Source organism: Sorex fumeus, unplaced genomic scaffold (assembly GCF_029834395.1).
Source record: "Sorex fumeus unplaced genomic scaffold, SorFum_2.1 ptg000123l, whole genome shotgun sequence".
Classification (NCBI taxonomy): domain Eukaryota; kingdom Metazoa; phylum Chordata; class Mammalia; order Eulipotyphla; family Soricidae; genus Sorex; species Sorex fumeus.
In genome coordinates this window covers 1,573,230-1,599,812 of record NW_026606180.1, presented here as the reverse complement: position 1 = coordinate 1,599,812, position 26,583 = coordinate 1,573,230, and the positions used below count along the sequence as shown (strand labels likewise).

The following is a 26,583-nucleotide window of genomic DNA, read 5'->3' as shown; positions in this document are numbered from 1 at the left end:
TTCCAGGTCCTTCCTGGGCTCATGATCTGTGAGCTCTTAGCCAGCGACACACAGCCAACAGTCTATAGTTTATTTCTGGGAGCCCAGGCCTCAGGAAAGGGCAGCTGGAGCTAGAACCTCTGCTCTCCTAATGCTCCCTGCAGTCAGTTTCTCACTTTCAGGGCAAGAAAAAGTACAGATGAGGTATCCGAGGTTTTTGGCAAGCTTTCCCAGGATTTCACCCATAGAGTCCCTAGTCCTCAGGGCTAGGACTGACACCAGAGTGCTGCCACAGAGACACCGAGGGCTCTAAAAGCCAGAGAAACTGAAGCCCCGCAGAGGGGATCATTGTTGGCAGGAGACTGACCTCTTTAGAGCAGAGTTCCTGTATCGCTGACTCCCCCTGAGCTCTGTCCCATGCCCAGTTTGCCGTGGCGGCCACACGGCAGTGTCTTTTCCTTTGCAGGGGCTCTGCCAACTCATGGGGGATGAGAAGGGCAGGACTCACTGTAAGTCTCTTCTTGGACTAACTAGAGGAAGATGCTGCTCCAGAGTGGACAGACAAGAGTGAAAGATGGACCCAGCTCTCGCAGCTCTGCCCTGCTGGGGGTTCAGGATGCAGAGGCCAGTCTCATGAGTATCTGTACGGAGGAAGAGAGGCTCACCTACAGCTGCTTACGTTTCCAACCTTCCTGGGGAGCTTTTCTCTCATCCAGGACTTTCCCTGCCGAACCCCAAGCAAGGGCATCTCTGCATCCCTCCTGCTATCCTGGAGTTGAGGAGTCCCTAACAAGAACCATTTATTTTTTTGTCCAGGGCCTAGAGCAGTGTCTGCCCAAAGAAGACAAGGCATTTAAGAAGCAGTTGAGGAATAGATTGACAGATGAATGAGCAGCGAGCGCAGAATCTGCCCACAGCTAGCTAAGGATAATGCCAGTGACAAACAAAAGGATGATTTGCAAAGGAACATCTGGGGTTGGGGATAGTAGAGCAGCAGGTAAGGTGCTTGCCGTGACCACCAGGACCCAGTCTGGTTTCTGGAAGGATGCATGGTTCCCTGAGCATGTGCTGTATGTGCCAACTTCAGCTCTGGAGGCGCCCAAACACTGCCAGGGGGACTAGGGGAACCCCATCACTGCAGGGCCTGAACGGCACCATATTCTCAGGCCCATGCAATGAACTGCTGGACTGATTGACCAAGAATCTCAAGGAGGAGACTCTGGGCCTCCTGAATACTGCTTGTAAGCTCCTCCTAAACAATAAGAACAAAACGGAGTGGCAGAGTGGGGGGCCTACAGGATACAGGAGGTGGAATCATAAGTCCAGCTAAAGCAATCACAGGTTTTCTGGAGATGGGGGTTAGAGACAGATGAGGTCTGAGCAGGCAGCAGGAACCATGTTCATACATGTAAAGCTGGGACATTTCTGGGGGGCTTTTTGGTTTGGACAGGTAGGAATCCCTGGGAATTTGCCAGGTAAACTGTGTGTGCAAGGGAGGGAAAGGAGAAAAGAGAAAGGAGGGACATTGAAAGAAACAAGATTCCCAATGGCCATCAGGGCAGGCTGGGCATGGGACAGAGATCGGGGGTGGGAGATTGTAGGGGGGCGGCCAGCAAGACAGGGACCCTGTTCTAAGAGACAAGACCCCCAGGAGGAAGGGGAGTCTTCCTGGAGCGCAGGTCATTTTTCTGGTTCTAGACAGAGGTGGAATTTGGGAGAGTCTACCCTGATGCCTCCTTGTAGGACCCCAGACCCAGAGAAGCATCAAGAAAGGGGCTTCCTAGTCTCACAAACACACATGGGTGTGGGTCCATAGGAAAACCATTGATTTGTCACTACTGGGATGCCTTTGTATGTACTATGATGCATTAATAATTGACTATTAAGGAATTATAGTACATACAAAGGCATATGTTTTCATGTAACACTGGTGCATAATCTCTCTCTCTCTCTCTCTCTCTCTCTCTCTCTCTCTCTCTTTCCCAAGAGGCCCACTTTGGGACTTTCCTAAACCGAACCCTTCGAGAGGCTACCTTTTCATGGGTTGCAGAGTAAGTCAGAGTAATGGTCAGATGAGCAACCCCCCCCCCAAGCCCTCCAGCCAATTCCTGGCTCCACAGGTGTCTCCCTGACGATTAACTCCAAGCTAGCAGATGGCTTGAGGGCCCCATGCTCACAGATCCCTGCCCATGACTACTGGGTACCCACCGATGACACAGGCATCGACCGGCATTCTGTGCCCTGCTCTCTCTATGTAGCCTGAATTGCTCGTGTCTGGGTCATCTAACTCCCTGCTCCAGCCCCAAAGCACTCAGAGACAGCTGCTGAGTCTGCCCATTTCCTCCACTGCCTCCTCTGGGAGCCCTGCAGAGTCCTGGGCTTGCTGAGTCCTTTTCTTATCTTTGTCATCGAAGGGAAAAGAAGCCCCAGGAGCAGCAGCTGCCACTGGCTCCCTGTCAATTCTGGTGCAATATCTTGGTGCAAAGGCCATTAGGGAAAAGGGCTTCCAGGGGCTCCGCCCGCAGGAAGAGCACCTGTGGTTTCTCTGAAACACACTTCTTGGTGACTAAACTGGGATTAGGCTGAGGCAAATGTGGAGAGTGAAGCAGCTGAGTCCCCAGACATTCTCCCTCGAGGGCAGAGGGATTGGGACAATGTCACAAGCAGGTTCATCTCTGCGACCATGGAGAAACTAGCATAAAGAAAAGGTGGGCATGGAGTGATAGCACAAGGATAAAGTGCTTGTCTTGCATATAGGTACCTAGCCCCATTTTGATCCCCAGCACCACATGTGGTCCCCCTATCACTGCCAGCAGTGATCCCTGAGCACTGAACAGGAGTAAGCCATGAGCACAGCTGAGTGCTCATGGCTTACTCAAAAGCAAAACAAAACAACAAAAAATGTGAAATCAGGTGGAAGCTACAGAATGGAAGTGGAAAATGAACTGGGCTCCCCCCACCTAGCCCTTACCTCCAAGTCTCCAATAGCTTCCCTGCTTTCATTTACTTCCTCTTCCTGATACTCTGTGGGTGCTCCCTCTGTGTGCTGGTCAGATGCTGGGTGTGAATCACAGATGACACCACCCCACTTGCTCACTTACCAGTGCCAGCCCAGGAACTGGGCTAAGTGCTTTACAACATTGAAATCACTGCATTGTGTCAACTAATCAGGATGAAAACCCAGTGAGGGAAGTGTTCCTTCCAGCTCCACTTTAGAGGTGACCTCATTGAGGCTTAAGGATGCTTAGAAAAATTCCCACACATTATGCAGTTAGTAATGGGAAAGAGCTGAGATGCAAAGTGGGGTTTATCTGGATCTGAGTTCGAGTCTGTAAACCATGAACAACTCCATGTCTGCTCTGAGCGATTGTAGTGTCCAGACATGGGACCAATGAACATGGGAACTTAACATTGCAATAGGCAGTTTCCTTCATAGCCAGGACCAAGAATCAACAGCAAAAGTTGTCCAAGTGACACTAAGGGCTCCATTGTGTGTCAGCTGCTATTTGAGGACCTTGGGACATAAATGAACCAAAGGTCCTGTCCTCACAATCAATCACAACCATCCTGTTATTCGTCAATTGCCTCGAGTAGGCCCCAGTAACGTCTCCTTCGTCCTAGCCCTGAGATTTTTTTAAAAAGTGCCATAATCAAGGCTCTTTCAGAGTTAGGAGAATGAGACCCTTCATTGTTACTGGTATTTAGCATACTGGGTATGCCATGGGGAGTTTGCCAGACTCAGCTGTGTGGGCAGGTTACATTTGGTAGCCTGCCAGTTTGTCCAAAGTAGGAATGAGATGATAAGATGTCGCACGGCCGCAAATGCGGCTGCGCACTTCCGGGAGCTGGGTTTTATAGTCTCTGAGTCTTGACCATTGATGGGATTACACGGTGCCAGGGGGCCAGTTGGTGGGTGTGACCCCCGCCTACTGGAATTTGGAGGATCTGGGTGGAGGATGCTCAGCCCCGATCCAAGTAGGCTTGGAGATCTCAGCCCTGGGATCCGCGTGCCTTTGTTCCTCTGCCGGTACCTTCATGTGTGCGGAGAGTGGTCTCAGCATGGTGGTGGCTGGTTCTGGAGGTCTTCAGATGCTGGAGCCCTGGTCGGGGCGGGGAGGAAAACTCAACCCGCTCCCCTCCAAGGGGTCCCGGAGAGGACAGCCAGGAGCCGGGGCAGGAGACTCTGCGCTGTTCTCTTCTGGGAGCTGGGTTTTATAATCTCTGAGTCTTGGCCGTTGATGGGATTACACGGTGCCAGGGGGCCAGTTGGTGGGTGTGACCCCCGCCTACTGGAATTTGGAGGATCTGGGTGGAGGATGCTCAGCCCCGATCCAATGTCCTGTCCTCATGAAGTCATAATCTAAACAATCCATCTATGCCAGAAACCCAGGCTCGTCTTTGAGACCTACTTGTTCACAGTAAATTCATGTATAACGCCTGCCCCCAAATTGAACAGGCATTTTCTTTTGAGTTTTTTTTTTTCTTGTTTGGGGACCACAGCTCGTAATATACAGAGGCTATTCCTGGTTTTGTGTTTAGGAGTGGCCCTTCTGTATGATGGCCAGTTTCTGGGTGTGAATCACAGATGCCCTGGGGGATCACTTGTATGTAGGACTGGAGATTTGAATCAGGGTCTACAAGTGCCATTACTCCTGTACTATCTCTCCAGTCCTGAACAAGGTGTTTAACAATCAATACCAAGTGCTGTTGATTTTACCACCACTGGCTGCAGCATCTGCTCAACTCTTTCTACCTTGCTTCTATCCCCCTTCAAACCACCAAAGTCTCCCCAGACCCATTCCCAGAGCATCCTAACTGGTCCATAGCCGCACACTCTTACCATCCACTATGGAGTTTTTCATCATGATTTTCAAAATGTAAATCATATTTACCTTCCTTTAAATTCTAATTTTCCAATGTATTTCCATTGCTCCTAACAAAAACATTTAAGCGTCTCATCTGTAGTTTCTTTTTATGCCTGGACCACAATCACCACTTCCACTGTAATTCCACCATATCTCCTCACCAGGCCCACCTTAACAGGCTGCAGGGGAGCCTTTCCTGGGGTATGGAGGTCAGTATACATGATGGAAAGATGGGGGTCTTCCTAAGCCCAAAGTCATGGTTTGAACCACTGCTGATGTCCCTTAAGCTAACTTCAGATTCAGTCCCTCTACCACCACATAGTCCTCACCATCTCAACAACCTTCCTTAGGCATCTTCTCCACAGTAGCTGAACTGATCCCTGTGACAAAAACAGGGACAGCTAGCTCTAAGTATCAGAGACATAGACTCAGAGGCACATCATTGTGGCATCTGTCTGTTCATACAAAGAGCCTGAAGGCTGACCTGGAGTTTCCAGACTTCCTCTATCTTTAAGAAAAGTACTCCAGGCAGAGCTGAAGGGAGCACTGGACATCCTGCCCTAAGGCAGAAAGTATAACAACCAGGACAATGTGGAGACCAAGACAATCACTGGACAGGATCCCTCAACATTTACAGTCAAGTCAAATCTTGGGATGATGACCTTTGAGAACAGTCCTAGAAAGAAACACAAAGACCATATTTTAAGAAGAAGGGATTTAGCCCACTTCCCTAGAGTGGCTTTCTTTAAAGTTTTTATACCTTTGAACTAGCGTCTGGTCTGTGGACTGATGGCTGAAGACAGCACTGCTCTAGAGTCCCTGGAATACTGCATCTGCAGCAATGGCACCTTACTTTTAAAAAAAACTATTAAAGAACTGTGATTTACAAATTATTGATAACTGAATCTTAGGCATATAATATCTCAACACCAATTCCACCATCAGTGTCAACTTCCCTCCACCAGTGTTCCCATAGTCCCTCCCCAGCCCCAACCCCATCCCCACCTGTCAACTTGACAGGCACATTACAAATTTCCAGTGATTGCAGGAGCATTTTAAAGACAAGAAACAGAAGAGTCAAGAAAGAAGACCTCTTTGATCAAAGTCAAATTGCAAGTTCCCAGAACAGCCAGGATCCACCTCAGTCCTCCCTAGCTGTCTGGCTTTCTGGGAAAAAGCAAGTAGAGAGAAGAGCCCCTCTAGACGAATTACTTCAGAACCAGAGAGAGAGTTCAACGCGCTGAACTTTGTATGCAGGAATACCAGGATTGCCCCCAGACACTGTATAATCCCTAAGCACTGCCATAAAAACTCCCTACACAGATCTGGGTGTATTCTCTGAGCACTGGTGGGTGTAGCCCCCAAACCAAAACCAAATAAAGGCAATCTTCAATAGGGACAGAGTAGCACATCTTTCTTGGGGATTCTAGTCACCCTCCACATTAGAAACCAAACCAAAAAAAAAAAAAGACAGGAAACTATGGGTCTAAGAGAGAGTCTTTCTAGACTAAAAGGAGAAAAAAGAAAACTCTTCCATGCCTGGCCCTCAAGGGCCCAAGGAGAGCAAGCTGACCAGGTTATAGCTTCAAACCAACAATTTCAAAGCTGCCGGGGTGGTTAGATTTCTCTGCTGCCCGCAACTTCCTCTTCCCATTCTGCCTCTCAGCTCCAAGGAGGGCACCTGGCAAGCCAGCTGGAGAGGCCAGCAGAGAGGGACCCAGAGACAGAAAAGAATGGTGGTTGTTAGGATTTATTGAACACTTCCTGGGAACTGATTTCCATATGAACACTCATTCTTCACTTCTTCTAGGACCTCACACTTACCCAGGGAACCCCAGAGTGCCACCCCTCTCCACCCCCTGCTCCCGCAATGGTCTGATAACCAAAAGTACAGACCTGGCCCTGGGCATGGGGGTGGGTAGAAGCAAGTGGCACTGACAGGTGCCCAACAAAACTATACCCCTTCCCCAAGGTGAACGTCTGTGGTTATTCTGGGAAATCTCAAACAATGTGCTTCAGCTCTTGGATGGTCCCAGAGAGCCTGAGCAAGAATACACCCCAGACTCAGGGTGCCAGCTGCCAGCTGATATGTGCACACCCCCCAACATGTGAAAGCAAGGTTCACTGTTTCCAGAGGGTCTGAAACTGCTCCCTCACTACTCTGTCTTACAAACCAGGTGATGGTCTTTGTGGCTGGAAGCAGTCTGCCGTCCCCTCGGAAGAGAAACGCACCAAGGACTCAATCAGGACTCAATCAACTCAGCAGCTTGGGCTGACTGAGAAGCCCAGGAAGATGACCCCATCCCAGGCACATGTCATATAACACATAGTATATATGGCATGTGGTATTGGTGACTATCTAGCTAGGGGGAACTCCCAATCCAGGCACAGGGACCTCTGGGTGGGTACTCTGGGCATCTAAAATGGTAAGCAGGGGCCAAAGACATAGTACAGGGCTTAAGGCACGGAGTTGACTTTGCACGTACCTGACCCTAGTTTGATCCCTGACACTTCATGGATACCCAAACAGGTGCAGCTCCTCTGGAGTCCTGACCACCTGTAATGTGATATGGATGATTCTAGAATCCTGATACCACAGGGCCTGACTAGCACCGAATATTCAGGCCCTTGCATTGAACTGCCTAGACAATTTGGCTGAGTCACCAGTATAGGCACCTGGGCTTCCAGAGCACAACGTGGGATCCTCATCCCCAATAAAACAAAATTGTTCACAATGGTGGGAATTATGGCTGTAGCTTCTTTACACCGAGGAGGCTCAGGTGGGACTTAGCTCATCGTGCTGGTCAACATGCCCCACAAAGATGAAGAGCAAAACTCCCTTCTGAGCCTCCTTTGAGGGTCCAAGGAAAGGGTTGTGTCACACATATTTACTGCCCTGCCCCCAATTCTGCCTGGGAGCTAGAGGACAGCTTGCTGTAGCTTCCAAACCACAAAGCCACCAGTGTGTGGTCGTCACTGGCAGCAATGGGTTAATTCCGTCTCTGCACGTTCACTCCTGTTTCACAGATCAGAAAAATGAGGCATGGAGGGAGAATGAAATGACTTGCCCCAGATCATGCAAAATCAGGTTGGAGCACCCATTTACGATGCCTCGAAGCTGAGGAGGGGATGTGACACTCATATTGGTGTCACATCCCCTCAGGGCAGTGCTGAGACCCACATCTGTGAGAAGCAGAACAACGGACCCATCCGAGGAAACAAGCTTAGCAGATGGGAGGTAGCAAGCGCAACCCCTATGATGAGGTAGCTACAGAGGATGGTTGAGAAAATACTCATATAGGGCCAGAAAGATAGTACAGTCAGAAGGCGCTTTTCTTGCACATAGCTGACCCTCCAACACCACACATGGTCCCCAGAGTAGCACCAGGAGAGATCCCTGCCTGAGCACAGAGGCAGAAGGAAGCCTTCAGCACAGTCAGGTGTGGTAGCTCCAAAGAACAAAAAGATAAATTGGGGGATTTTTAGATTTGTGGGGGGATGCAGAGAAAGGGGCAGGGTAGGGAGGAGCCTGTTGCTTCCAGCTTGACCTAATGCCAGTGACTCTGGGGAAAGAGAACTGTAGAGTATGAGGCTGAGTGAAGTCAGTGAGGAGAGGGACAGATTCAGAGTGGTGACTCCCATGTGTGGGATATAAAGAAGCACAGGAAGAGAATAACAAACGCCCAAAGCAATAGAATCTGTGAACTGGTCTAGAGAAAGGAGCTTACTCCGTGGGGAGGTGGGACGTGAGGGTAGTACAGTGGAGTTTAAGGAGGGTGGACACTGAGACACTAGGAAAATGAAGCGACATTGGTGGTGAAATTGACAACAGCAACAATAACAAGAGTCAGAATCTTGAACTAGTAGGCCATGAGGGAGTGGAGCTAACAGCATTTCCAGGTTGAACAACCTGTTTGGGGGTCAGGTCAGGGCTGTGCCATCATGAAAATTCTGGCGGAAAAGTCCTTTCACCCCATGAGGTGATCCCACAGTATAGGTGGCAACAACACTGACAACTGCACTGTAAGGCAAGGACCAGGGGAACCCTGAACCCACCAGCTTGCCCCGTTCAGAAACCAAGGAGGAAAAAGTAATGAACAAGGGACCAGCAAGTCATCTTCTCTCTAGCTTCCTGGCTGGGAACAGCTCTGACCCTGGCAGAAGGTTGGGTATAACTCCTTGCATTCAATTTCACTTGATTTCACTTGCAATAATCCATCCTCCACACATCCACCTGCCCAAATCAATTTCCTTAAAGGCAAATCGGACCATGTCACTCCCAGCCTTCCAGGGTCCCCATCAGCTTCCCACCAAGTCCAACCACTTAGCAGGGCAGCAGCGCCCTTTCTGGCATGGCCCTGCCTTCCTGTACTACCATCTGGCGACACTGCACCCTCAAGCTGTGGTTTTCTCCTGGAAAACTCCTTCCAGCAAGACCCTCCCAGGTGCCTGTTGTTATCATCAAGGAAGCCTTCCATTTCCCTTCTCGTTCAGAACCTCAGGGGAGCTTTAAACCTCCAATGGCCAAACCTCCAATCCCAGACCTTTTTGGGAGTGGGGCCAGACATCAAGGGTTTTCAAGCCCCCCACCCACCCCCACTCTGTGAATTGAATGTGCAGTCAGGGCTAAGAATCTGCTTTCTGTTCTACCAACCCTGACCTTTTCCATTGAAGATTCAGCCTACGGTATCTCCTGTAATCATCAAGTATTTATTGAGTTGGCCACTATTTAAGCACTGGTTATAAAAATAATAATGAGAGCTAATATTTACTAAGCACTTGCATTATATCAGACACTGTTTCAAGTGTTTTGCATATATGACTCACTAAAAAAAAATACCTCTGCGAAGGTAGGTACTATTATTTTTCTATTTTATACCTGGGACCCAGAGAGGTAAATCGATCTTCCCAGATTCACACAGTACACAGGCCGACTGGGCTCCAGAGCTTTCACTCCGTACCTTTCCTGTTCTCAGATTCAAGACAGAAGCAGGGAAGGACAGATAAGGAAACCACCAAAGCTAAATGACAGTGATCAAGCCTAGGCCACACTAAAAGTAATATTGGAACTGAAGACTGGATCCTGAGAAGGACCAGCAAGCAGGGATGGGGAGATGGTGTGCTCACAGTACCCCAGTGCTCAGGCAGACTGAGAGCTGGGAAAGAGCATGCCTGACTGAACAACAAACAGGAAATCCACAAGGGTCATGGGGAAATGCAGGTAAGGCCAAGAAGCAGACAGACCAGCACTACACATGCTACCAACGAGTGAGGTTCTTCCCTGAAAGCAATAATGAGCTTTTAGCGCTCTGCGCAGAGGCCTTCAATAGCAGGATTCAGGAGACCAGGGAGGTGGGATCTTTAGGGCGCTGTTGCTGTCTTTTGGCTAGATGCACCTGGAGTGAAGCAGGATGAACTCACCTCCCTCTAGAAGCCCTTCAGGCTCTTCACTTCCAATCAGCACCGCCATAGTGCGTTTAAATAGCTGGATTACCTCTCTCTTTGCAGTGGAGGACAGGGGCCACATCATCCAGCAGTTAAGCAATACCAGATGCCCTGCAAATATTGGCTAAATATTGGCTATGTGTGAGCTAAATGGAGCTGCCCCAAGGAAGGCAGGCCAGCAGCCTAAGGAACTAAGCGGGAGAACAAGTGGCCATCCTTCTACCATCTACCACAGGCATGTGGACATTTCAAAGATTCTGGCCAGAGTAGATGCTACAGGCCCCCCCTGCCCACACCCACCAGCATCCCTCCCCTCCCCTCCTTGTTGAGCACCCACCAATTCTAACCCTAATGGGAAAGAAGAGCAATGACTAGAGTTAATCTGCTCACACTAAACACCATTTATTTTTAGTTTTATTTAAATAAAATAGGGGGCCACACCTGATGTGACGCTCAGGGCTTACTCCTGGCTCTGCACTTAGGGATCCCTCCTGCCAGGGCTTGGGGGGATCACATGTGTGCTAGGACTGAATCCAGGTTGGCCACATGCCAAGACCAGGGCCCTACCTGCCCTACTATTGCTCTGGTCCTCTAAACTCCATTTCTTGTCTGTACTGATCATAAAAACCCAGATTCCACTAGGTAGGGTGATTTTTCTTTTAGCGGGGGCAGCCCACACATCTTTTTGTGCTTGGGGGCACATTCAGTCCCCCTTCCTCAGAATTTTGCATCAGGGATTCTGATGCAAAGCACACAATCCAGCCCTTGGAGCTCTTTCCCAGCCCAAGATATGGCAGTGGGGAGAGAGAAGGCCACAGCCTCGATCCTGCCAGAAATAGCCAAGCCCGAGATTCCAGGCGGCGCCAGAAGCTTTAAATAGCCCAGTTGTGTTGCTGCTGTTTCAGTGCTGGCTGCTACTCCAGGTTTGATAGTGAGGACAGGGTCAGGGCGGGCCCTTTTGCGGTCCTCCTGCAGCTCTCACCACAACTGGGGGGACTCCGAAGCCAAGCAAGGCTCCACCTTGCTTTGAAGGCAGAAGCAGAAGGAGGCTTAGAGAGATCACCCAGTGGCAGAGTTAGGCCTGATGACCCCCAGGTCCTGGCACTCCAAGCCTGAGGTTGAGGTCTCCCCCTTCCCACCATTCACCTGCTCTCACTGTCCCTTTGGGAATGTCTCCATCGGGGGCTGCTGCAGCTACTCATATCCCCTAAAACAGGAGTGCCCCTGTGTGCTGGCAAGAAGCAGACACTCCAAACCTGGGGGGTATGGGAGCCCCTCTTCCCACCCCAAGGCACCCTGCTTCTGGCGAGTAGTACAATGGTGAGAGGACGGCACCCAGCCCCATTCTGCCCCTTCCCAGTGATACGGGTCTGGTCAAGTTACTCCAACTTTGCCTCAGTTTTCTTATCACTGGTAGAAATGAGAGTGACACACTAAGGCCCAGGTCCCAGGGTTGGGGGCGCTAAGTTTCGGTCTATGGGCTCCGGATGGTTCCTGACAAGGACTAAATACTTGGTCAAAGTTTGAAAGAGAACATCCTAGGCGAGAGTCAACAGAACTTAGAAGATTATCCACCAACTTTGTGCCTCAGTCTCCCCATAGGTTAAATAAAGGAGTAGCTCCTCCCTATAAGTGGCTTGAGGGCTGTCATGCATGGTCAAGAACTAGGGCAAGAATTTACAAGTTTAAAAAAAATAAAAAGAATCCCCTACCTGTAGGGCAGATGACAACGGTTCCTATAAATCACCCTTAACCCTGCTGACTGTCTGGTTTTATGGGCCCTGGGGCCCAGGCTGAGATGTGGACAACACTGAGAATTATAGACTCTTGTCATTGTCCACCCCAACTCTTTTATTTAATTGCCTCGAAGTGAGTCTGGCTTGCTCAGAGCCTCTGCCAGCCTCCCTGGAAGAGGAAGGCTACTCTACTGCTGCCAGGGAGGGCAGGGGGCCACCTCACAGCAGGCAGGTGTCTCCTCCACCTGCCAGGGGGCAGCCACCAGATCTGTGTCCAGGCGGAAGAGGCCCTCTGCCTGTAGGACCAGGGAGGTCAGCAACCCCAGGCTCTCTAGGAATCTGGACAAGGCAAGATTAGGAGGCTGCTCCTAGCCTGGTTTTCAGACCAGGGAAGCACAGTAGAAGCTCCCACCAAGGACCCTGATGAGCCCCATCCTGTTTTGTCATCTACATGCTCTGTGGTGCCAGCTAAGCCACCTGGTTTCAATGAGTCTATCCCGGTCTACCCCACAGACCCCGGGGCAAAGAAACAGGACCATATTCTGAGCAGGGGAGCTTCAGGAACAGTGTGGTCATAAGGGCAGTTCAAGTGCCAGCTAGGCCATTTCCTGGCTGGGTGACCCTGAGTTACTTTCCTTTTCTATATCTGTTTCCTCTTAGGGAACATGGGGAAAGAATGTTTAATACATGGGTAAAGAGATATTTCAGCAAGTAAGGCCTTTGCTTTGCATGTGGCTGACCAGGAACTGAATATGGTCTTCCAAAAAAAAAAGTAATCCCTGAGCACTGAGCCAGGAGTAAACCTTGAGCACAGCCAGGTGTGGTCCAACCCCCACGACAAATGACTCTTATTCATCGGGTCTGGACAACATTCATCTGTGCTCAGGGCTTACTCCTGGTTCTGTGCTCAAGCATCACCCCTGGTGGTGCTGGAGGGTCCATATTTGGTGCTGGGGTCAGCCGCGTGCTAAGTAAATGCCTTACCCTCTGTACTATCTCTCCAGTCCTCATTCATAAAGTTTTGTAAAGATGAAGTAGGATGGTATTTCTGAGCTGCGGGGCACCTGGACAGGAGAGACTAAGGCAGCCCTGTCCCTTAGGGTGCCAATTTACCCCAGCTGACCTTCCAAATTTTAAACCTGAGGTCCTGCATCCATTGATCCCTTCAGTTCCTGAACCCCAAGCAAATCCAGGGCTGTGATGAGCTTGTTTCTACACCTGCGTGAAGGAGGCAACAACTGGTTGCTTCATGGCTGAGTCACAAGAGCACTATCAGATCTGGCCCCAGAAAACACCCCGCTCACAGACCCCAGGCCAGACACTGACCGTGTGGAGGCAGCCCTTAATTTCCTGCTTAGGACCATGCTGACGGCCCTGAGAGATGTACTGGTGGTAAGTACTAGTCTTCTCATTTTACAGATGGGCAAACTGAGGCACAGGAGATGTCACCTGTCCAAGGTCACACAGCTTCCCTATGGAATCACTGAAATGTAAGCTCAGACTACCTGGTCGCTGGGCCCGAATCATGGGTTCACACTTCCCTTCACAGACAACAGTTTGGGGCTGGAAGGACAGTACAGGGAGGAGAGCAACTGTCTCGTATTTGACTGACCTAGGTTTGATCCCACCATCCATGCTCTGCCAGGAGTGATTCCTGAGTCCAAATCCAGGAATAACCCCTGAGCATTGCTGGGAGAAACCCAAAAAAAGATTAAAAAAATCCAAACCACCAACCACAGCCACAGACAAGAGTTCTAGGAAGACATTATGAACAAGGAAAGCAAACACCCACCTCCCCACTGAGTGGTGGCCCAAACTCTGTCCAGCTTGGTGTCTGAGCAATAACTCTGAGGGCATGTGACAGAGTCTCAGGGTCCCTTTACTCCCACGTGAGACTGTTCCTGCTAGCTGTCCCCTTAGCAAGGGCAGGTGCCACGGCCTCCAAGGCACAGGAACACGAGCAGGTACGGAGCAATGCAGACAGGTGGAGCCCTTCTTCCGGGAAGGCTTCTGCAGTTCAGCACCTCTCAGCCACCTCAGTGTGCCCCCAGACCTTCCTGCTGCTGCTAAGGTGTCCCTGCATCCCACCACATCGTCTCCCTCTCCCCCAGGAGTGAGACTCACGGTCCGGGAGCTGGGCTCTGAGCTGGGGCTGGTCCCACAAGGTGACCAAGGGATGTGAGGGGCCTAGAGAGCAAGGGTGCCTCATTCGAATCGGATTGACACGTGTCCCTGATGTCTGCTCAGTCAGGACTCCCAGTGCCCGGTTGGTGATGCAGCAGGGGCTCCCCACTGACCACAGCCCCCTGGTGGAGGTTGCTGGACCCAAGAACAGGCAGGGACCTCAGATCTGTGGCTTTCTCTAATGCCCCCTGGCCTGCTGTGGCCCCTGAATCTCCACCTTCAGCCCAGGGCCGGATCCAAGTAGCTTTCCCTGGCTTGGAGACGAAGCCCAAAAGGCCAAGAGTAAGTGTGCAGACAGTAGTGAGGGGTAGCCACTCCTGGGCAGACCCACACCCCATCTCATGGACAATGAGAGGAACAGAACTCCCAGCCCTCAGCCAGGCCCCCAGCCCTGCTATGCACCTGCAGATAATGGGCTTCATGAGTTCCTGAGGCAAGTGCCCCTCACTGTGGGAACATTTCTAGCTTCCAGGGACTCCTTAGCTCTGCCCTGGGTGCCCTGAAACTACTACAGGAAACTTAGGAGGCCCCCCCCACCCTCCTCAGCCTTTCATCCCACCCAACGTAGGGGCCCCAATTTGGGGCAGCCTGAATCCTGGGTATAAATATGGACTTAGGAACTGTGCTCCTGGAAGTGAAGTCCAAGCTCTGTCCTCTGAGTTACATACTAGTTAGTAGTCATACATACTAGCTGTATGACTTGGCTCAAGTGACTTAACTTCTCTGGGTTTCTCTTTTCTCACCTGTAAAATGAGCTGATCACAGTGTAGGAGCCCCTGCACCAGAGTAAGTATGGAGGTTTAAAAGTCTACAGAAGGGGCTAGAGCGACAGCACAGCGGGTAGGGAGTTTACCTTGCACGTGGCAGACCCACGTTCGAGTCTCAGCATTTCATATGGTTCCCTGAGCACCGCCAGGAGTGATTCCTGAGTGCAGAGCCAGGACTAACCCCTGTGCATCGCCAGGTGTGACCCAAAAAGCAAGATAAATAAATAAAAATAAAATTCTACAGAAATCTTGCATCAAGGACAGGCAGGGAGCCCTGCGCATACCCAGTACCCACGACTAATCAGTTATGATGGCCTAATAAAAGAGAATCCAATCTGAAGCCGACCCAGCCCATTAGCATCTCTGAACACCAGCTCCAGTGGCTCCCCTGTTATTCCACTTCCTCAGGGTCATGGGGTCCCCGACAGAACAGAAAGGGATAGTTTGAATTCCAGCTTTCCAAGCCACCAAGAGCTGGAGATGTGGCAGGGACAGATACGACATATATGCTAATAAATACACAGCCGTATAAATATGATGGTATGGGCTGATGGAAGATAATGCCTTGCACTAAAACCTGACTGGAGCTAGAGAGAGACAAGACAGATGGGGAAGAGGAAGGGAGGCAGAGAGAGGCTGAGACGGGGGCAGCAAGCAAGGGCTGAACTTCAAGAGCAGGGAATCAATGTTGTACTGTAATTTAAAAACCAATATACAGTAAATATCAGCTGGGCACCACAGCATAGCAGCAGGGCAGGGTGGCCTGGCCAGAGATAACTCACACTCAGTCCCCGCACCCCCGCCAGTCTTGGCCATAAGCCATGATCCATTGCCCTCTCTCCCTACCCCGGGGTTCTCCTGGAGCCGGCTTACCTGCAGTGCCTGCCAATTATGGGTTGGTATTTACATGGCCTGAGATTTATGGCACAGGCTGATGACACAGCCTAGAAGGGGTGGCCTTTCCCCCTGAAAGAAGGGCACCAGCCGGGGCTCCAGGCAGCCTGTCTCTGTGCTGGCCGAGATCCAGCCCTCTTTCCCACAACCACCCCTTGTGACTTCTGACCCATGCTGTCCCCTTCACCCCCCTAACCCTGATGGCCACTTCATGCTTCTGCTCTGGTTACTTACCCCAAACCCATTCCTACACCCTGGCATTCCTCTCTCCTCGGGGTGCTCCTTGCTGGAGTGCTCTAAAATGCTTTCCTGCCTCCGTCAATCCAGAACATTCAGGAGGTGCTTCTCTCACACCACCAGATTCAGCCCCTTAGACTCACCCCTCCGGGAGATCGAGTGGTTGGTGGATGTCCCTTTCTAGCCCCTCACCATGGCCAGGCCAGGTTGCACCCTCTCCCTCCATCTTTGACAGAAGGAGGTTTCCTGATTCTCCTTCAGGATTCAGCACAGTCCCACCCAACTCCACCCCAGCCCCGTCCCAGAGCATTTGAAGGTTTCCAAAGGATCCCCAGAAGCCTATTTTAGGATCTGCCAGCAGTGTCGTCCCCAGAGGCCCTGCACTGCAGATATCCTGGTGCTTCCCTTATGGTGCTCTATCCTCCAGGCAGGCTTAGTCAGGAGAGGGCTGGACCGTCCTGCTCCCTGTAGCTCACATCTTTCACCATCTGACACACAAATAGGACTCAGGTGGGCTGTCCATACTTGAACCTGTCAACCACCCAACCTTCACTCAAAAGATCCTCCTGAAATTCCCCTAATTGCTCCAATGAACAGTGTGGTTCCAAGTTATGACAAAAACAAACAAACAAACAAAAAACCCAACTGGACCAGGAACATCTTGGTACATTCTGTGTCTCAGTTTCCCCTAATGAAAATGGATAGTATCATAACATCTCCTGCCCACCAAGCAGAAAAGGTTAAATGGGTTTTTTGGGGGGAGGGGGGAGGGACACTCTCAGCTCTGTGCTCAGGAGTCTTTCCTGGTGGTGCTCAAGAGAATCCTGTGGTGCTGGGGTGAGGACCTGGGTATCCGGCAGGAAAAACCTATACTCAGCTCATTGAATTATCTCTCCTGCCTTAGGAAGAAGATCTCAGATTTATGTCTATTCTAGAGTCTCCCCTGGGTTCATCCCTTAGTGACTCAAGGAGCAGTCCAGGAGGAAGATTAAATGGTTCCTTTAGGGTAGGCTGTCCCTAAATTGGGACCACAACCCCCAAATCTCATCAGCCTGTCAGTTGGTATTAGGCTGAGAGGGAGGATGCCAGCTTAGCCGTGGTTATGTGTGGCGGAAGAGACCAGAGGGCAGCTTGTATTTCCTCAATATCTGCCTTTCCACACATCTCCCTTATTACTGCCATGGTCAGTTTCCCAGCAAAGCTTTATCAGGGGTCACCTTCAGCTGTACACACATAGATGTGAAAATTCAGGTGAGGGAGGGCTCTAAAAACAAGTCAGAAACCAGACGGGGGGGGGGGTGCCATGACCCCACACCTACACCTACACCAAGACCCAGAATACACAGGCAAAAGGATAAATTAAATAATTGATGCAGTGCAGGGTTATGTACATGGCCAGGCTAGGGAAATTATTTGTCTTTAAAGCATTTGGCCACCAACTGAGTAACAAACAGTAGGTGTTCTATATCAGTGCTCCAAGTAAACTGGATCTGCCAGCCAAGGATAGAGAGGATGGAGGAGACAGTGTAGCCTGATCACCAGGTTTTCAGGCAGGAGTCCCTGTCATCAGCTGAAAGTGGTAGCAGGAGATAGGAGACAAGGGGGCTGCAGAGACAGCTCAGTGATCACTGCTTTGCATGAAGGAAGCCAGGATTTCATTCCTGGCACCACCAGTTCCAACCCCACAGCCCCAGCACAGACAGCCAGAGTAATCCCAAGCGCTGCTGGTTGTGCACCCCCCATCCCCAAATAAAGCATGGAAGGGAGCTCCTTCCAGAGTGAAGCCAGCTTCTAGCATCAGGGTATGATGGGCAGAGATCCCTGGGTCCTATGGACTTTCTGGAATGGCCAGGAGAACTTTTCCTTGACCCTGTGAGCTCTGTATTCTCCTGAACTTGACCTTGGTTGGAAGGACCTCAACTCCTCTTAATTGCTGAGGATCGTGAGAATCAAATCTCAAGAAGGAGGCAGCCATGGGACTGTGCACAGAGCTGGGCAGAAATGGCAGCCGTGCCAGCCCCCATACCCGCTGTGGGACTCCAGGCCCCAACTCCTCACCTTTCCCACGGGGAGGAAATATAGTCATCCTGTCTCCCAGACTGCTCCTCAGTCATGTCCTCCGGGGCATCAAAACTCCGTGGTATGAGGGATTCTTCCTGTGCTGGGGCCAGAAATCCAGGCTCCCATATAGCTCTGCTGCCCACCTGACCTTACTTGAATCTAATCCTGTTTCTCCAAGACAGGTAGGAGAAGAAGGGCAAAGCCAGACCTGCAGGGCTCACAAGGAAATGGTCACTGTGTAAGACCATGCATAGAAATGCTCTGTGGGAGGGGCCATATCAATTGCACAGTGGTATGACGCTTGCTGTGTATGGCCAAACTGGGTTCAATCACTAGGGTCCCCTGAGCCCTACTAGGGGTAATCCTTGAGTAAGCCCTGAAAATTGCTAGGTATGTTTGCCCCACCTCCCCATAAAAGAAAATAAATGAAAAAGAAAAAGAAATTCTCTGTGGTAAGTGAGGTAAGTGTGGCACAGGGATCAGCTGGGACTGTGGACAACAGGAGCATGTCAGTGTGTGTGTGTGTGCCTGCACATGTGCAGGAATGTGTGCATGTGTGTCTGGGTATGTGAATATGTAAACGCACACCTGAGAGTATGCTGTCTTTTGGACAGGTGTGTCTATGCATATGGTTAAGTGTGGATGTGTGTTGAGTGTAGGATATATTTGAGAGTGTGGACATATGTGTGTGTTTGTGGATATGTGTGTGGCTGAGTGTGGTATGTTGGACTGTGTCCTTGTGGGGGGTGTGCATGTTTGAGCATGCAGAAATGCAAGCATGTGTCTGTTGAGGGTATGAGTATGCAGGCCTGTAGGAGTGGAGTGCATGTGTTCATGCATGCATGTGTGAGCATGAAGAATGTGTGTATACTTCAGGGTGGGGGACATAGGGCGCTGTGCATGGGTGTGAGCGCATGTGTGAGCATGTTGGAATGTATATGTGTACATGAGGGTGTGAGGGTGTATGTGTGGAATGTGTTCATTGTGGGAATAGTGTGTGTGTGTGTGTGTGTGTGTGTGTGTGTGTGTCTGTTATCCAACCACATGTTGGGGGTATGTACACTGTTCACACTGCAGCCTGGGATTCTGTGGTCTGACTAGCAGCTCTGTAAGCATGCAGGAGCAAGGGGTGGGTGTGTGAGAGCCAAGGGTAGGCCGAGGCTACAGCAAGCAGGTCAGCAGTGTCTGGAAGGAGGGCAGGTGAGAGGGAAGCTGGGGGAGACACCCCACTTTCAGCCTCCGATGGCTCAGCAGAGGGCTCTCCCACAAAGGTTGGTTGATGGAATTATAAGTCAAATTTGCAAATGCCCCAACTGGAAAGGGCTTGAGGACAGAGGTTTCAGGGTAAGTTCCCCACACTGGAAGCGGGAAGGCATGTCAGCTTGCCCTGCTCTCCACAAGTCTTCCACAACCAGCCCTGGGGCTGAAAGCCCTGTGATGACCTCTAACCTTTCACTCACCTTGTGGCCCCCCTCTACTCCTCCCTGTGCTATCCAAGAAGTCTCTCCAAGTGGGGCCTTAGTATGCGGGACACTGAGCCACGCTGTCAACTTGGGCCTCCAGGAATCTCCCTTACTCTGGAAGACTACAGGCCCTTGAAGAGCTTTCTAGGAGCTCAGAGACGCACCGCCCCACCCCCCAACAAAGCCACTCTCCCAAGAGCCGCTCATATTTCCTGGGGCATAGAGACCTCTGCCACTGCTTGCTCCTGTCCCACAGGCTGAGTGACCAAGTCTCACACATTTGGAAGGACACAAGAGATTTGAGTAACAGTGAAGCCCCCTTTACACACTCACACACACACATACACACACATACACACACACACACACCACACACACACACACACACGCCTTACAACTACTCTAAAATAGGATCCTCCACATTCCCCGATATTGTTCTGGGCCTTCAAGCTCTCCACTGCCTGCTTGTTTGACTAACGCCGCCATGCTAGGGGACTGGATCAGGAGAGGCAGTTGAGGAGGAGAGCCTGGGGTGAGGAGAGGCAGGAAGGGGGTGTCAGGGAAATGGAGACAGGTGGGGGGACCCAAGTTTGCATCCCTGGAAGTTTCACTTGAAACATGTGTTAAATCAAGATGGAAGACAGTTCACGCCTACCCAGAAACGGGGTACAACAGGAAAGGATGTGTTGAGAGGGGGTGCCCAGGAGAGAAATGCAGAGTAAAGGGCTGGAGAGAGACTCAGCTTCCTACTTCTGTGCTGGGTCTGGTCACAGTGACTGGCGTGCCTCTTGGGCTTGGCTGGGACCCAGTTAGCAGAGGACATGCCAATAGTAAGTGTACTGAATACTGAAGATCCCAACTCTGGGGTCTCCATCCTTCCTGTTTGGGGACTGCAGAAGTCCTGAGTCTACTGCAGAAGAAGCCATGCAGCTCAGCAACTGACAAGAGCCCTGTTCTATTACTGAATCCAGTTGCACACAGATTACCACCCAAGTTTTGTCTCCACAGCCCCAATTTTTCCCCTAGCATAGTCTGGTCCCCCTGAGCCATGGCTCTGGCAGAGAGTGAAGACAGAAGGCCCAGGTTTGTCCAAATAAAAGACTCTCTGGGCTGCTGCTAACTGGAAGCAGGGCAGATCCAGCCTGTGCTCCCCTGCAGACCCCATACTCGACGCAAATTTCAGCTGCCACACAAGGATAGGACTAGGGAAAGAACAAAGAGCAACATGTATGGTCACCTGACTATGGAGACTGTGGTACTGTTTGAATCTGCTTAGTGCTTTTACAATGCAAAGTTTTTCTTCCTTTGGTCTTTTGGGTTTTGAAGACCATACTTAGCAGTGCTCAGGGCTTACTCCTGGCTCTGTGCTCAGGGGTCACTGTTGGAGGTGCTCCGGGGACCAAACACAGTGGTGGGGAATGAACCAGAGTCAGCTGCATGCAAGGTAAGCACCCTGCACACTGTACTGTCTCTCTAGCCCCTGAGCCCCGAGTTTGAACAACCTGGTGCCCCAGGGCATAGCTGCCTCTGGTCTTCACTTTTCCCCTCTTCCAGTAGTCTACCAGCTCCAGCTTGCTGAATGGACATTACCATTTTATCAGGACGCCCAGGGGGAGCCGGTGTTTGACAAAGCTAATCTAGTGTGTCAATAGGCCACACTTAGGGTAGTAAACTGCCAAAGTGATATTCTCCTCACCATGACACCTGGATTCTCCCTGCCTCTTAGTCTACTTCCTTCTCTAATCCTGTCTACAGCACAAAAGCCTTCCTTCCTCAGTGGAGGCAACAGCGCCCCCCAGGGTGCAAACATGTGTGCTGCGAGGGGCATCTACAATGCACAGGAAAAGACATACACCACATCAGGAATCATAAAATGCCATAGGAGTACAGTTAGGAAGCAGGTGTCTACAAGATTCCTTGGCTGGAAATGACAGAAAGTCGAGAAACAACCAAGGAAAATGCCTTTGGCCTACTCCGGTGCCAGAGCTTCAAGGGGGGCCCCTGATCACAGAATGAGCATGTTAGAAACCAAAGTGCCTCCTTCATAAGTCCCATCGCTGAGCGCCCCAATTCCCCGTTCCATCCATCTCTCTTCTGCATGTTTTGCACCTGCTTTGTTCCCCAGAGTGCCCAGGGTCTACTTGAATGGCCTGGCATTCCATTGGTTGGCTCCAGTCTCGAATGGAAGCAGGCCCAACGGAGCAAGACATTCAGCAAGGACTCTTTTGAAGGAGCCAATTACTGTGAAATCTAAAGAAATTTCTCCCAACAGCTTCTCTACTTGTTCAGTCTCTCCCCTGTCACCACTGAGCACTAAAGAGAAAACAGAATCCACCTTTTATGGACTTTTTGGGATGGTGCAACACTTGATATCTTTGCCTCTTCCAGGAAGTCCTCCTGGTTTCCCTCACTCTGAGCAGGCCAAATATGGGTAATCTCCCTGGTCCCTGTCTTCAGACATGACTTCCCAATCCTTGAAAATTCCTGGTCCCTGTTTTCAGACCTGATTCCTGGTCCCTGTTTTCAGACCTGACTTCCAGTTCTTGAATTTTTTTTTTTCTGTTTGGGGATCACACCCGGAAGTGCTCAGGGCTTACTCCTGGCTCTGTGCTTAGGGATCACTCCTAGCAGTGCTTGGGAGACCTTATAAGGTGCTGGAGATTTAACCAGAGCAGCTGCATCTCTCTGTCCCAAAATGTACCTTTTATGGGCTTTCCTTTTATGGCTAGATCCCCCTTCTTACATCCCTATCCCAGTGGGTTCTCAGTGGGTTCATTCATCAGACCCAAATCTGAGCCAGACGCCCTGGGCTGTGTCCCCTACTTGGCAGCAGGGCCAGGAGCAATGTCGGACCAGCGTGGATCCTGAGTTTAGGAGTACTCATGAACAGATTTGAACCCAGGCTCTTCTCTCCCCTCTCCAGCAGCGCTATCTCTTCGAGCCAGTCAGACCCCAAAATTCTACTCAGACTCATGTTTCTTTTTGGCTTCTTTTTTGTTTTTCAGCCAAAATACACAATAGGCTGTGGCTCTGGTTCAGAGTTTAGTTCCTGTTCGATGTCTCTGGCTGATGTTTCCTTTGTCCCTTCAGAATGGCAAAGTCCCAGTGGCCCAGAACTGTGCTTGTCTCCTCTCTTGGCTGGGCTCTTTCTAAAGGTGAGCCTTCCTGCTGGATCAATTCTACAGGCCCAAGAGATCCAACAGCCTGACCCTGACGCCCTGCCAGGAGACCAGAGTCCCCCAGATCCGAGACTGGACTTCAGAGCTACAGCTGAAACCAGCAAGGCGAGTCCAACTATGGTCACACCAGGACTGGTGGCCCAAAAGCCCTCCAGCCACATCTCCTAGCCCCTTCACTTTTCCTTTTCTCCTCATCTCCATCTCCTGAAAGCTCCCTGCTCTCCCCCTTTTGCCCTCCCCCTCCCCCCTCCCCCCAGCCACATGCCCCAACTCCTTGGATTCCTGGATCTGGGGAAAGAACTGAGCCCCTGAAACTGGCAGGGACCCAATCAGCAGGGTGGGAGATGGACAAACTCCCCAAGAACCATGGCCAGAGCCGGGCCAGAAACGCCAAGCTTGCTGTTTGTATTCCCCAGGGCCAGGGCAGGAAGATAAGTAATCACATTCCTGAGCAGGAATTAGACCAGAAACTCTAAATTAAGGGCTGGGCTTGGGGCCTGAGCAGGAGCATGTGAGATGCCTTAGGAGAGCTGGAACGAGGGAAGGATGACATTCCAGAGTCAGCACAGTGCTCGCCTGGCTGATGGCGCCAAGCGCAAGCCCTCCCGAGCTTCCTAGTTTTCCCTGCACAACGCTGCCCCCCCCATCATCCTCCAAAGGGAACCCCACAAACAAGTCCCACAGTCGGCTAGAGCCACTTACAGCAGATGGCCAGGAGCTCTGACACAAGCACAAGAACCAGACCTTCTCCCTCGCGCTCCCTGTGATCTCCTCCTTCTTGGTCTCCCCATGGTGGATTCTGACCCAGCCCCCACCCAGAGCTTCTGTGCAAGTCCCTGGGAACTTCAGATCATAGAGCCCTGTGACTCCCTCCCCAGCTCTCATCCCCCAGCCCAAAGCTGGGGGTGTCAGTTTCCTGAAAGGGGAGGTCTCATCCAGCCATCTCCACATCGTAGTCACAGCAGGCCAGCTCCCCCCTTCTAAGCCCCCCCCCCCCAACACACACAGAGGCACACACCCCATGCTCATGCTCTGTGTGGCTGTGATGCCTGTAACTCCAGTCAGCCCAGAGTATGTCTGACAAACTCTGACCAGCTCCCTCTCCTGGAAGGGGTCTGGTGGTGCTTCTGCGTGCACTGGGTCTGGCCTGGCTCCCTCAGTCCCTCTGCAGTCTTGCTCAGGCTCCCTTCAGCCTCCAGAGTATCTTTCTCTCTCCCCCTCACCCCCTCTTTGGCTCCGGCTACAACTCCCTGCCAGGGCTTTTGTACGGGGGTGAACGGAAGAGGGGCAGGACACCCACCCTCACCTTCCGTGCAGAGCTAAGGAGCTGTCCAGGGATTTCCCTCCTCCATGCCCAGGCCAGCTCTGGAACCAGGGCAGGACTGGGTGGGTACCACGAGACCTACCATGCAAGCATGGCTAATGCCAGTTTCCATATTGCTTCATCATGCCATTCTGATGCCCAAGCCGATCCCACATAAACCCCCTCTGATGCCCCTGCCTTCCGTGGAGAACCAGGAGGGAGTCGCTGATTGCTGATTCGCCCAAGCTGCCTCCCCAAACTGCATGAAGCTTTTCTTCCCTCCATCAGCGCTGAATCAACAGCCCTTCCGCCCCACCACCCCACCCAGCTCACAGAGCTTGGGGCGCCCTGGCTTCAGAGCCAGCCCCCCCGTCCCCCAGACATCACTGCCCCAGGCCTTCGCGTGCGGAGATGCAACAGTGGTCTGGCGGCAAAGTTCTGCTCGCCACATTCCGTGTACGTGCGGCTCGCGGCTCTGGCTCCCGCGCCCCGGCCCTGCAGGGACTGCCCTCGGGCCCCTCGCCAGAGTCCCCCCCTCCCCCCGAACCCGCCACTGCCTGGGGAGCAGGACCAGGAAATGAAAGGAAACCTCCCGCAGAAAGACGAGGAAAGAGAAGACAGTGTCCAGGCTGAGTACCCGGCGAGGGGAGCCCTCGAGGGGTACCGGGAAAGGAGGCAAAGTTCCGGGCTCGGCGGCTCTGTCGGGTGCGTGCCGTCAGCGCCAGCCCCCCACGCATAGCCCGGGTCGGGGACGCGGCGCCGGGACCACTCACCTGGGCGAGGCGGCATCTAGCCCCGGCTGGGAGGCGCGGAGGCCGGCTCTGCGGGGCGCCTGGGCTCCCCGGCTCGGCCTCGCATCCTTCCCAGACCCAGCGCGCTCGGGCGAATGCAGGCGGGTGGTGGCCTCGGACGGCCACACCGGGGGAGCCCGGCGCGGCTTATTCAGCTATATCCACGGCATGGAGCAAGAGGAATGAAGAAGCACAACTTGTTCTCTTCTTTTCCAGGTTGAAAAAGCAAACAAAAAACACAAAAGGAAAAACAGAAAGCAACAACAACAACAAAAACCCCAAACCCAGTCAATTCCTCCCTAGGAAGATTCCGGGGCGATTCTGCAGCTCTAAGAACCCCGGGCATCCCCAGGAACCTCGGACATCTCGGAACGTGGGTGCCTTCAAGTCCGGAGCAGCCGGCCGGGGTGTGTGCGTGTCGGCGACACGGAGCCGGGCACTCGCCCCCGCGCACACTCGCTCCCCCGCACCGCGCACCCCGCGCGCCCGCGCGCCCCCGCGCACACCCGCGCGCACGGCGGCAGGGACTGCCCAGCGGCTGGGCACGCCGAGCGGCCTGGGGCCGAGCTCTCCCGCTACCGGACCAGCGAATCCGCCGGAGTCGGAGCCCCGCGCCCCGCTGGCCACCAGCGCCGCGAAAGCTGCGGGGACGCGCGGTCCCGGGGGGCGTGGGCGGGGGCTGGCAGGGCGACGGGAAGGGCCGCGGGTGTCCGGGGGGACCCGCGAGACGGGGCGTGGGCTGAGGCCGCAGAGGGCAGGCGGGCGGAGGGCAACCCTGCAGCCCTGCGCCAGGCGAGCCACCCGCAACCCGCACCGGTGCTGCCGCCTCACGTGCGGAGAGCGCCCTGCAGCCTGGGTCCGCAGGCGGGGAGTGTGTGTGTGTGTGTGTGTGTGTGTGTGTGTGTGTGTGTGTGTGTGTGTGTGTGTGTGTGTGTGTGCCTGTATGTGCGCGTGTATATGTGTGTGCGCGCCTGTGTGTGTGCGTGTATATGTGTGTGCGTGCGTGTGTACCTGCGTGTGCGTGTGTGCACGTGAGTGTATGTGTTGTGTGTGTGCCTGTGTGTGCCTTTGTGTGTGTATGTGTGTGTGTGCGTGTGTGCATGTGTGTATGTGTGTGTGTGAATTAAGTCCCTGTGTGAATTAAGTCCTCATGTGTGCATGTGTGTGCGTGTGTGTGAGAATCAATTCCAGCTAAGCCCTCTCACATTCCCACACTCTAAAGAGGAATCAGTGCGAGCTTACACTTAGACTTTTCCGGAATATCATAGGGATCCCAGAGATATGCAGTGGCTTGCTCACCTCTTGCTGCAACCTTCCATTGACTTCCTTTTGACATATCAGGAAACTGAGGCCCAGAAGAGGGACCTGTCTGAGGCAAGTGGTGGCTTGCTGGATCCCAACTCCCGCTGGTTGTGGGTGTAGCTCTCCTCTCTGCCCACAGGGATCAGCAACCAGTGTCTGGGAAGAGTGTGGAAAAGGCTCTGTCTGGGGACTTCCCAACGGGGTCTGTACCTTTTGCACTGAAGAAGCCGAAGTGTTAGAATTCTTGCTGGGACTCCAGCTGGTATCCAGGGTGAATGTCTCAATCCATCTGTCCTCCCCCAGTGGCTACCATGACTCTCCCCCCTACCCAGACATCCAGAAGAGCCAGGAGAACATGTGAAGGTGTCTTCGGCACA

The 26,583-nt window shown here is 52.2% G+C and overlaps 1 protein-coding gene across 2 annotated transcripts in view; it reads right to left on the bottom strand.

The window, feature by feature from the left end:
• LRFN2 (leucine rich repeat and fibronectin type III domain containing 2) overlaps positions 1–24,989 on the bottom strand; it is a 183,095-nt gene extending 158,106 nt beyond the window's left edge. The window contains exon 1 of one of the 2 annotated variants that reach the window (XM_056137307.1): positions 24,887–24,989. The gene's annotated coding sequence lies outside the window, so the exon portion shown is untranslated. The remainder of the gene's footprint in view (positions 1–24,886) is intronic. The other variant, XM_056137306.1, reaches the window with a different exon arrangement.
• Between the last annotated feature and the right edge of the window lie 1,594 nt (positions 24,990–26,583).